The 12,898-nt window shown below is 47.6% G+C and overlaps 1 pseudogene; it reads right to left on the bottom strand.

Annotated features, from left to right (window-relative positions):
* Positions 1 to 4,784: 4,784 nt before the first annotated feature.
* Positions 4,785 to 6,246, bottom strand: LOC136129742 (keratin, type II cytoskeletal 8 pseudogene; annotated as a pseudogene).
* Positions 6,247 to 12,898: the final 6,652 nt, after the last annotated feature.

Below are 12,898 nucleotides of genomic sequence, written 5' to 3'. Positions count from 1 at the left end.
ATAGCTTTATTGCTTTGCCAGGCAAAGGGGGCCACAGTGGGCTAATGCCCTCCAAACTCTGTGTCCCAACCTGGAGGGACTAGTGAAGAGTTTTATAGTAATGGTTCAAAGAAATTGTGATCAGCTCATGGACATTCTTCTGATTGGCTGGTGGTGAGGTAATCGGGAGTCAGCATCTTCAACCTTCTGTTTCCAGCTGGTCTGGGGTCTACACGCTTGTGGGCAGCATACAGTTAACTTCTCCCACCTGGTGGGGGTTTCAGTATCTGCAAAATAGCTCAAAGATATTGTTATGTGTATCCCTTGAGGGGGGACCCGCACCCTGCCCCAAAGCTGCACTATTGTTTCTCGGCCACTCCTCCCTGGTCTCTGTATCCTCTCCCTTCCCTGATTAGCAACTGTTTGAATTTGTCCATTGGAACTCAGGGAAGGTCATGGAGGCCAAATGAAGCCTATTTCCTGTAATCAAGAAATAGGGGACACAGAAAGGCTTTTGTGCTCAGGAGGCCCACAGGGTCTTGCTGGGTTTTACTATCTTCCCCTTTGCATGCTTTATTCATGGGATTCACAAATCCAGCCTGCACTCAAGGGAAGAGGATTAAGTTCCACTTTCTGGAATGGAGAGTCTACATTTATTAACTGAAATTCTTCTGCATAGAAGATCTGTCCCTTCTCTCCCATTTACTTACTTATTCAATCATTTACTTATATTAGTATGTACTCAGGGATGTTTCATTTATTCCTTGGGTCATCATGCAATATTACTGTTATTTACCTTCTTGGTCAGATTGTCCAGTTTGGCCATTGGGAGCTGTTGAAGTTTGGCACCTATGTCCTTTTGACATGCTCAATACGTTTTTTGGGGAGAACTTCTTAATTTCTGGAACTATAAAATGCTCCAAGCTCATTTTCCCTGTCCCAGCCCTTTCTCTGAGCAGCCCAGATTCTCTTTACTGGAGAAGGGTCTTTAGAAACTGAGGTCTAGATGCTGGTGGTGGTCACTGCTGCTGGGCATCATTTCATCTAGGCCCTGTCAGCATGTAACAGGGAAGAGCCAAATCTGACATGTTGGATCTGTTTCTTTTACTTTAACCTGTGCTTCCTGTTGCTTTTGTTCACTAAAAGGATACTGTCTATACATAATGGCCTGCCTTGGGGAACCCTTCGCCTCTGCCTGAATGTTAAACCAAAGTGCCTTTGTTCAGGGAAACATCCTGACCCCGCCCACCTGTGGATGGCTGCAAGAAAGAAGAAATTAACACATCCCTTCCCTGAGGCGGGCCATTCCAGGGTACATATATAAGATCGTTTTTTTTGGAGACTTTTGTCTGCCATCTTTTTGATCTGCCATTTTCTTGGTCTGCCAGCTTAACGAATAAAGTCATATTCCTTGCCTCAACACCTAGTCTCCAATTTATTGGCCTGTCATGCAGCGAGCAGAGTGAATGAAATGCCCGCGGTCGCGAGACCCCTCCACAAGACCACCAGAGACGAGAGTCAAAGCCAAACGGCAAGGGTCATTTATTGCAGGTTCGAACCTGGACCTCTGCGCACTCGTTGCCGGTGACGCTAAGAGGTCCCGATGGAGTTTAGTACAGCTCTTTTATAGACAGGTACAAACAAGCTCGGGACCTTCTGCGGGGCTTTCCAGGGGTGGGGAGTACTGATTGGCTAACTTTTAAACAAAGACACTAGTCACTGATTGGTTAACTTTTAAACAAAGACACTAGTCACCGTCTGATTGGTTGGATGGTTGCAAAAGGGGGTTCAGCAAGCATAGTTACAGAAGCGAGAGCGGCTAGTTAAGTTTCGGTTTCCTGAGGTTTTGTTTCTCAATTAGAAATACTTAAGATGGGGCCATAGTTACAAACAGTACAAACAGGAAGATCGATGCAATCCTAGCAGCGCTGCGGCCTAACGGCAGGGCATCAATTCAGCCCTATTTCTACCAAAGTAGAACATAGCCCTTCATGAGCTTGGATTCAGTAACAGAATAAGGTGTTATGTAGAGTTCTTTCTGTCTTCAGTCTAACACTACACAAAGTACCATTTTCAGAAGTTACTTAGGTCAGCTTCATCCCCCCTCCCCCTTCAGTGAGGTTACATCACACATCTGTAATACAGCTAAATTCATTTGTCATAATCAACATTCCATTCTGGGATAGATTTTTACAGTCCATTTATGCAAGGCTTTACTGAATATCAGGACTGTTAGAAACTATATAATGCTTTAAAGTTTACGGTATATTTTAGTGTATATGTGCTATATATCATTATTCAAATTATAGGCATTTTCTGGAGGAAAGTATCCATAAAAAGGAAAGTAAAATGAAATAAATAAAATGTCATCAGGAAGCTTATAGTCCGGAAATTTCCATAGTCAAAATTTTAGGATATTTTCTCCCAGAATGTTCTAGATGATGAACAAAAATGACATTACAAATTCACATTTTTGAACGTGCTTGTTTTTTTACCTTTACTATATCATTAAGAGAGTACTTTTATATTTAAAAACACAAATTAGAAAAAAAAAAACACCTTTTCTTTCCCTTTCCCCAGAAATTTCAGATTAGTAATTCGAGATGCAGGCAAATACTAATATATCCCTACCAATAAACAACTGGGACTTCTCCCCTCAAACTGAAATGATTAATACACCGTGTGCAAACATTAATTGTTGGTGTGAATTAAGAACTGAATCCTTGATTTAAAGATGCTATGCACACAGTGCAATAAAGAAAAGCATTTAACCAGATTTGTTCATGAATCCCATTGTGTGCCATTGAATAGCTAATTTATAATTACATTAGTCTATAAAATAATCTATTAATAAAATTGGGAGTAACTTGGGCAGAGATTCATTATCTCAGTCAACTGTAGACACCCACTGAAAGGCATTTTGCCTGCAGATGAGGGGGCATGGTTTCCAGCGCTGGGGAGTGCCAGGAACCCAACAAGTTTATTAATGTTAGTGGAAAATGTGAATGCATGCTTAATCTTCTTTGGTGTTAATTAGTGTTGTCTTTGGTTTATAATTTACTGAATTTGTTCTATAATTTACTGAATCGAAAAATCAATTGCTTATTAGTTTTGTAAAGGTAATTGCACTTTCTGCTAGCAGTGCTTGGCATTTGTGGAGAGAAACCTGGGCCCCTGAGCCATCATTGCTTTTCAGAACCCTTGCTTTCCCACTGCTGTTTGGACTCATTAAAGGTCAAGGTAGAAATACCCAAAGAATCCATCCAGGGACTACTGTCAACATTAGATTCAGAGATATCTAGAAAATCCATAACTAAATGGAAGGGGAGTAAAAAGCCTGAAGTGAAGTATTCACTCCTTCATTCAGTCACGTGAAGTATTCACTCCTTCATTCAGTCACATTCCTTCATTCAGTCAGTCATTCAGTCAACCAACAAAGCCATCATTGATTCAGTGCTGACCACACGCCAGTCACCAGGCAAATACGGAAGTTAAACATCTGGAGTGTCCAGCAACTGTGCACCACTTCCAGCTGTGGGGAGGATTAGGAAGAGGTGGTGGGGAGGGGGAGAAGGAGGAGGAGGGGAGGAGGAGGAGGCGGAGGGGGAGGGGGAAGGACGAGAGGGGAGAGAGGGGGGAGGGGAGGGGGAGAAGGAGGGGAAGGAGAGGGGGAAAAGAGGAGAGGGAGGAGGAGGGGGAGGAGAGGGAGAGGAGAAGGAGGGGTCCCTGTGCCATCACAGGCAGTACACCCCTGAGGGGTCAGAGAAGCAGATGCTGGGAGCCCAGTGCAGGTAGACACAGCTGGGAGGAGGGCTAGATGGGCTCCGCTGACCAAGTGGCCTCCATCCCTCCAGGAGCCGGTCCCAAGCCCCAGAAGTTTGCCTCCCCTCTCCCCCCAGCCCCTGAGCTCCAGGCACGAAGGCCAAGGGTCAGCTGGCCAGAAAGGGGTCATCTGCTTGGACCTCTTGGGGAAACGTCACTGCTGAAATTGTAGTTGTTCAACAGCTGCAAAACCAGTGCTCTCAGCACCTCCCAGGAGAGGATCAGAACGTTGGTGCATGGACCAAACACGAGATGGATAGCAGGAGTTTAGACTGGTGGTGGTGGAGGGAGGGGCACGTGCCTGGCTCTCCAGCCTGGCCTTCAGACCTGGGGCGGGGGCTCCTGCTCCCCTTTCAGCCTGGAGGGTCCTCAGCCCCACCCAGCAGAGACTGAGAGCCAGTCCTGGGAGAACCAGTCCTCCCACATGGTCTGCAGCACTCCGTCTACAGCCTGTGCTCTGCCGATCCATTCTTCCCAACAGAGCCTTGAAGAAAGGGTGCTTGTTCTTTAACCTTGTGCTGAGGAGGAGAGTTGGAAAGGCATGTTTGTCTTCACAAGCAGCCTGGATACCCAAGGTTCCAGCTACAAGTGTGAGGTGGTGCCACCCGGCCAGTCCTCCAGCTACACAACTGGGTGGCCAAGCTGTTGCCTCCTCCACTGCGGGAGCCCACCCAGGCTGAGGCCGCCATCGGAACCAGCCCTGTACATCTCAAACTTCTTTTGTGTGTGTGTGTGTGTGTGTGTGTGTGTGTGTGTGTGTGTGTGTGTGTTGGCAGAGCCAGCTGAAGCTTTATTCTGAAAAAGACACTTGGATTGGCTTTTAGTTGGGGGCGTGGGCAAGAGAGGGAGCCCCAGGCAGTTGACTCCCCCAGGGGTGGGCTAAGGACGGGACTGAGCCTCAGGTCTTTGGGTCCAACACTCCCCTGCACAACTCCTTGCAGGAGCAAGTGAGCGGGGAGGCTGGGAGGGATCGCAGGAGCCTTTCACTTAGGCAGGATGTCAGAGGACTCGAACACCAGCTTCCCATCACGGGTCTCAATCTTCTTCACAACCACAGCCTTGGAACTGGTATGGCTGAAGGAGCCAGAGCCCCCTTCAGAGCCCAAGCTGGACTGGTAGGAGCTCAGGCCATAGTTGAAGCCAGGGGTCCCGTAGGCTGAGGTCAGCCCACCTGAGTACCCGCTGGTGGTCTTGGTGTGGATGCTCATGTTCTGCATCCCAGACTCCAGCCGGCTATCCTCGCCCTCCAGCACCTTGCGGTAGGTGGCGATCTCCACGTCCAGGGCCAGCTTGACGTTCATCAGCTCCTGGTATTTGCACAGCTGCCGCACCATGTCCTGCTTGGTGGTTCTCAGAGCGGCCTCCAGCTCGGCCAGCTTGGCCTGAGCATCCTTGACGGCCAGCTCCCCACGCTGCTTGGCATCAGCAATGGCGGCCTCCAGGGAAGACCTCTGGCCTTTGAGGCCCTCGATCTCAGCCTGGAGTCAGTTGATGTTCCGGTTCATCTCGGAAATCTCAGTCTTCGTGCGATGGAGGTCATCCCCGTGCTTCCCAGCCAAGGTCTGCAGCTCCTCGTACTTGATCTGGTACATGGTCTCAGCCTCAGCCCGGCTGCGGTTGGCGATCTCCTCATACTGGGCCTTGACCTCGGCGATGATGCCATCCAGGTCCAGAGAGCGGCTGTTGTCCATGGACAGGACCATGGAGGTGTCAGAAATCTGCGACTACATCTCACAGATCTCCTCTTCATACAGTTGCCTGTAGAAGTTGATCTCGTCAGTCAGCCCTTCCAGGCGGGACTCCAGCTCTACCTTGTTCATGTAAGCTTCATCCACATCCTTCTTGATGATGACAAATTCATTCTCTATGTCTGTGTGCTTTTGGATCTCTTCTTCATACTTGGTCTTGAAGTCCTCCACCAGCCCCTGCATGTTGCCAAGCTCCACTTCCAGCTTCAGCTTCTCCTGGGCCAGGGTTTCCAGCTGCCGCCGGAGGTTGTTGATGTAGCTCTCAAACATGTTTTCTACGTTGCTCCGGGCTGTCTTCTGCTGCTGCAGGAGGTTCCATTTGGTCTCCAAAATCTTGCTCCAGGTGCCGTATCTTGTTGATGAAGGAGGCGAACTTGTTGTTCTGGGTCTTGATCTGCTCCTTCTCCTGGGTGCGCACGTCCTGGATGTCGGGGTCCACCTCCAGCTTGAGGGGGCTCAGCAGGCTCTGGTTCACCGTGACAGGTGTGATGCCCCCCAGACCCGGGGTCCCACTGTAACCTGCAGCCAGACTCATGCTGCTGCCCAGGCCGCCCCGGAAGCTGCTGCTGCTGTCCACCCGGGAGAAGGCCGAGGAGCTGATGCAGGCGCCTGGCCCACTGGTGTACGAGTGGCTGCTGAAGGACCAGGGGCCAGAGGTGGACACCTTGTAGGACTTCCGGGTCACCCTGATGGACATGGTGGAGGCTGGAGAGGAGGCGAGGAGGCCAAAGCACACAGAGACTCAAGGAGTTGTGAAGCTGCTCCTAGGTCCATCTCAAACTTCTTATACAGTGGAACCCTTCGCCTAGAGTGCTGGTTCTCAAGCTGAGCTCTGTGGGACTCCTGGAAGGGGTCCAGGAGGTACCCAGGGCATGGAGGACCCTGGAAGGAAACCCAAGATTCCAGGAAGAATCCAGGGGACTCTGGAAACATATTCCTCTTGTTTTCCAGCCCACGACTCACTCCTAGTTTGTCAATTGTAATTTTTGTGTTCCCCTGTGTGATTTTTGTCATCAAAATAAAAATCAGAGACCCCCTAATCCATGTCTACAAGAACAAAAACAGATTTGGTCTAGGGTTAACAAGCACTCACTCATACTACTGATGGGAAAGTAAATTAATATATCTTTTCATGAAGGGTGGTGGAAATTTGACAGTACTTAAAGTGTGAATATTCTATTATCCAACAAGTCTGATTCTCAAATATATCTTATGAAATACAATTGATTTTTATTATTTGTGAATTCTGTTTTTGCAAATTTGCCTACTCACTAAAATTTATTTGTAACCGCCAAATCAGTACTCATGGAGCTTTCATGGTCATCCATGGACATGGGCAGAGCAGTGAAAACTTTGAGTCAAGAATTGACTGTATTCCTACAGATGTGAAAGAAATCCATGTTTGTTCAGTTATTTCAACAAATATGTGTTGAAAGTAGCAATATAGACATTTGGAATTCATCTATGAAGCAAACAGAAAAGGCACTTTCCCTTGCAAAACTTACATTCTTAGCAGAACAAGAATTATCGCAGAATTGTTTGAAAAAACAAAAAATAGAAACCACCTCAATGCCCAATGAGAGGAGAGTGACAGCCTATAGCCCAGCAACCCCCTCCCAGGTGTATCTCAAGAGAAGTGAGGAATGCCCAAAAAAGCATATGTACAAGATTTGCTCTTAGCAGCTTTATTTATAATAAAAGGATAGTTAAATTATGGTATATACATATAAGAGAACGTGCTGCAAGCATTGAAAATGATATGGGTATAAATTCATTGACACAGACCAAGTCCAGGACTAATTGTTGACTGAGAGAAAAACTAGTTTCAAAACTGTGTGTGCTCAGTATCCTACGATAAACCATAATGGAAAAGACTATATTAAAAAAAGGAATGTATATATATGTATAACTTAATCACTTTGCTGTTCAGCAGAAATTAACACATTGTAAATCAACTACACCTCAATAAAAAAATAGTGATTAAGGAATTAAAAAAAAAACTTCATGAACTTTAGGCCCCAAGTCTGTGAAAATGTATAGTCACACACACACACACACACACACACACACACACACACACACACACACATTTGTAGAGAGCTATTTGGAAGGTGTTTACAAGGGCTTTCTTTTGGTAGTGGGATTTTAGAAAATTTGTACTTTGTTATTTTACCTTTCTGTACTCAGTTTTTTTTTTGTTTGTTTTTTAAATTTTTGGCTGCATTGGGTCTTTATTGCTGTGTGCTGGCTTTCTCTAGTTGTGGTGAGCAGGGGCTACTCGTCATTGTGGTGCACCAGCTACTCAGTGCGGTGGTTTCTCTTGTTGCAGAGCACGGGCTCTAGGTGCGCGGACTTTAGTAGTTGCACCACACGGGCTCAGTAGTTGCAGCACACAGGCCCTAGAGCACATGGGCTTCAGTAGTTGTGGCAAGTGGGCTCAGTAGTTGCGGCTTGCGGGCTCTAGAGTGCAGGCTCAGTAGTTATGACGCACGGGCTTAGTTGCTCTGAGGCATGTGGGATCTTCCAGGACCAGGGATTGAACCTGTGTCCCCTGCATTGGCAGGTGGATTCTTAACCACTACACCACCAGGGAAGTCCCTGTACTCAGTTTTTAAATGCTGTGTTTGTGAATGCTTCAAATCTGCAGTGGCCTTGCTTTCAGGGGTTTACATGCTTTACCAGCTTATCTTTTCCAGGAGTTCCTCTGGCCCAAATAGTTCCCAGGTTCCCCAGGGGATCATATATTTATCCTTCAGGGAGCCCTTATTTGGCTGGTTTTTCAGCTCATAGTTGAGAGCAGGACTTGCCCCCCACCAAAGTGTCCAGGAACCTTCCAGAAATGTCACTTCTCACCCCTCCCACCCAGTCCCCAGGAGGTGAAGCTCCCATCAAGCTGGGTCCACAGGCTGACCTCAGTCTCTTCAAGAGCCACCACCCTAAGTAGCAAATTGAAGCATTTGTTCCCACCACTTCCTGTGCCCCACCCCCACCAAGGGAGCAACTCAGCTCCTGGTTTTCTTTAAGATTGAGAAATAGGTACCAGGGAGGTTGTGCTCCTCAGGCCCCTGGGCAGCAGCCCTAAGTCCCAAATGCAAATAGCTGTGTGGGGGTTGTGCTGTCACCAGCTTCCCAGCATCCGGCAGAGAGGGCAGACTTGGGCCTGGGATGACTGAGGACTAGGGGGCAAAGTTGGTCCCAGAGGGGTCTGTGACAATCTTTTGAGCTGTCTTGTCAAAGACCCATTTGTGTGTGTGTGTGTGTATGTGTGTGTGTGTTTAGTGCTACTCAACTCAACTGCTTCTCCAGTCACAAAGGGAGGTTTTTGTTGAGGAAGCGGGGCCCTGGCTCACAGCATAAATTCGAGCTCAGGAGCAGCTGGTAAATGTGAGGACAGACACTCATTCAGGGGCCAATCCTGTGCTTGAAATGTCTACTTAGCTATTCAGTCAAGAGCGACATATCAGCCTCTTAGCCAAGCCGCATGTTCTGAGACACATCTAAGCTATTTCTGAAGTAGATAGAGGCTTGGGGGCACCTGGCACCTCACATGATCAGTGGGAATTGGTATCACAGCAGCTGGGCCTCTGCACCCCACTTGCTGTGTCTCCTCTCTAGTCCCAGGGTCCCCTGTGTGTGGGCAGAGCTCAGCTGTTTGTCCCAGTACCATGTCAGGGTACAGGCCTGAGCACTGGTTCTCCAACTTGGCTACATGCTGTAATTACCCAAGATATTTTAAACAATATTAGGGCCTGCAACCCTCCTCAAAAGAATCTAATTAAACTGTCCTGGGTGTGAAACCAAGCAGGACCCTGTGGAGCTCCTGGGTACAGAAGCCTTTCTGTGTCCCCTGTTTCTTGTCTGTAGGGAACAGACTCTAGCCTCCATGACCTTCCCTGAGGGCAGATTCAAACAGTTGCTAATCAGGGAAGGGAAGGGGATGCAGAGACAAGGGAGGAACAGGCAAGAAACAATAGTGCAGCCTTGGGGCAGGGTCCTGGTTCTGCCTTAAGGGAAGCATATAACAATATCTTTGAGCTCTTCTACAGAACTAAAACCCCCAACATATGGAAGATGGTAGCATTCTTCATTCCAGAGAAGGTCACAGTTTGATAATGTTGAGAAGTTCATCAGGAGACCACTTGAGGTCAGATTAGAGGACTGCAGGCCCTGTACATACCCTGATCCTTATCAGCAACTCTGCTCTTGAACCGTTGCTATAAAACTCACCAAGTCCTCCCAGTTTTTGTGGCATGCATGAGCCCACTGTGGCCCCTTTGCCTGGCAAAGCAGTAAAGCTATTCTTTTCTACTTCACCCAAAACTCTGTCTCTGAGAGTCAATTTTTCACTGTGCACAGAGGCTGAGTTTTCGGCATCAGGTGCAGCCTGAGCATCTGGAGTTTTAAAAACTCCCCAGGTAACTACAATATGCAGCCAGGTTTGAGAATCACTCTCTTAGAGGGCACATTGTGGAACCAGATTATACATGGGGGTCGCACTGACTTCTCAGAGGTGCCTCTGACCCAACCCAATTGGAAGCTTCTATGAAAATCCCTTGTTCAGAAAGACTCAGAAATTAGAGGATCAACTTCTCATAACCATGCTGTTCACAGCACGGAGGCAAGAGCAGCCAGGCACAGGGAACAGCAGCAGTGGAGGGGCTGCAGCCAGGCTGCCCGCCACCTGCCACCAGCTGATCCCAAGGACATACATACCTGACAGCGAATACAGTCTTGTGTCATGTTCAGAATGGCCAAAGCAAACATACTCCAGGACGTGTTGGAGCCAACTGACGACATGTACAAAGTGGCAGTTTGCTCCAATTACGGTGCAAAAATGGAAAGAATGTCTTCCAAAAGGTGTTCTCTATGCCTTGTGCATTGTTGTATACATAATCTTTATTTCTCACAACAGATGCCTCTTTTTGCAGTGGAGTTGCATTTAGCACGGAGATACAGGGTGGGCTGCAGGCCAAGGACATTCCCAGGTAGAAGAGGAAGACCTTGCTCTCATCACATCAGTCAACAGATCCCCTCACTCCCTCTTCAGCTTGGCCTTCCAGCAAGAAGCCCCTCATGACAGTAGCTGTGTGCTCTCATTAGCAGATACCACTTTATATCTGAAGCTGTGTTTGCTATAATGTTGAAGACTCATCAACTGATTTCCAAACTCAGTCTCCATTCTCAGTCAAGGAGCCATGGTGTTTGCTTTTCAAAAGCAGTTTCCTGAGGGCAAGGAAGGCAAGACTTTTCCTCCTCCCTGCAGTTGGCCCATCCCTCATCCATTCAAGCTGATGCAACAATTAGCTTTGCTACAGCTTAATCTCATTTCAAACACTCCACCCAATGCATCATTAATTCTCAGTGTTGCCTAAATCGTCAATAAGGTACAAAGATTTTCCCAAGCTGGCAGCCTTAGACCAAATACCAACAGAAACACAGAGGCTTCCTGTGGACTTAAATGTAGTTCAAGGGTTATGAAGGAGAGGAAAATCTCAAAGGTAGCTTTTTTTTTTTTCTGCACTGCTCAGCTTCCTTGACAAGGGATCAAACCTGCAACCCCTACAATGGAAGCCTGGCGTCCTAACCACTGCACCGCCAGGGAATACCCTCAAAGGGAGCTACTTTGAACCCAGAGGTTATATTGCAAACAAAGGTGATATTTAATGGAGTTTCAGCTCCAAGAAGAAACCCTTTAAAATACTCCCTTGTCCTGGTCACTGTCTTTTGTCTCCTTTACCTTTTCCTCCCACATTTCCTTGGTAAGGAAACTGAGCAGGACCCTGTGGGGCTCCTGGGCATGGAAACCTTTCTGTGTCCCCCATTCCTTGTTTGTAGGGAACAGACTCCAGCCTCCATGACCTTCCCTGAGTCCCAAAGGGCAGGTTCAAACAGCTGTTAATCAGGGAAGGGAGGGGATTCAGAGACAAGGGAGGAGCAGTCAAGAAACAATAGTGCAGCCTTGGGGCAGGGTCCTGGTTCAGCCTCAAGGGATAAACATTAACAATATCTTTGAGCTCTTTACAGAACTAAAACCCCAACAAATGGAAGATGTTGGCATTCTTCATTCCAGAGAAGACCACCCAAGGCCAGATTAAAGGAACCCCAGAAGCTGATCAGAAGATCACCTGAGGCCAGGTTAAAGGAGTGCAGCCTGTGCCTAATCTTATCAGCAACCCCACCCTTGAACCTTTGCTATAAAACTCCTCACCAAATCCTCCTGGGTGGGGACTCACAGTTTTCAGGGCAGAAGCCCACTGTGTCCCTCTTTGCCTGGCAAAGCAATAAGGCTATTCTCTTCTACTTCATCCAGAACTCAGATTCAATTCGGCACAGGTGCACAGAGGCTGAGTTTTCAGCATCAGTGGAACTTGAAGTTCTTGAGTTTTACTCATAACATTCTCTCAGGTACGGTTCACTTTGCCTGTAAGCCTCTCTGGAACGTACTGATTACAATTAGAGCATTTCCTCAAAATTCATGGAGAAACTCCATAGGACCCTGCAAGGTCATGGGGAACTCAAGTTAGAAGAACAGTATGTAATGTCAAAACTTCAAGCAAAATCTCCCCAATTCTCATAACCTCCTCATGCTTTTGAAACTTCTCTTCCTACTTTCCATTAAACAGCTTCTGAGAATAAAGCCCTTGGCTTTTTGTCATCATTTGGCCAAAGAACGAGAATTGACATTTCTGGCTCAGTTCCATTTTCCTTGACTTCTCTGCTGATTTCCGGCAGGAATGGGGAAAGGGCTTCTTTGGGAGGAAGACACCAAGGTTGGTTGTAAGCCACTGGATCTAAGGAGTAAAAGGCACCAGCCCACAAAGGGCAGGAGCTATTTCCAGAATGTGAGGCGAGAGGGAGAGCAGGGATTGTGCTACAAGATCTCACAGCCCTCTTTGCTCCGATCAGTTAAGGAAACACTGGGCTGCTGAGGGTGAGACTCAGAGGAGGACTAATCCTGCCTAAGGCCATGCTGTACCCCCTACCCCCAGCCCAGGAATTTATCTTTCATCTCAGGGCAGCACACACTCTATCATATCTGAATGAACCAGAAGAAACTGGATTCTGAGGCCTTTCAAAAAGTCATGTTCAGGGATTTTCCTGGTGGTGCAGTGGTTACGAATCTGCCTGCCAATGCTGGGGATGTGGGTTCGATCCCTGGTCTTGGAAGATCCCACATGCCACAGAGCAATTAAGCCCATGATCTGCAACTACTGAGCCTGCACTCTAGAGCCCGCAAGCCGCAACTACTGAGCCCACGTGCCACAACTGCTGAAGCCTGCGTATCTATAGCCCTTGCTCCGCAACAAGAGAAGCTACCACAATGAGAAGCCCACACACCGCAACAAAGA

Source organism: Phocoena phocoena, chromosome 10, assembly GCF_963924675.1.
Source record: "Phocoena phocoena chromosome 10, mPhoPho1.1, whole genome shotgun sequence".
Classification (NCBI taxonomy): Eukaryota; Metazoa; Chordata; class Mammalia; order Artiodactyla; family Phocoenidae; genus Phocoena; species Phocoena phocoena.
The sequence above is the reverse complement of the archived record's forward strand: the minus strand, read 5'-3'. Positions and strand labels throughout refer to the sequence as shown.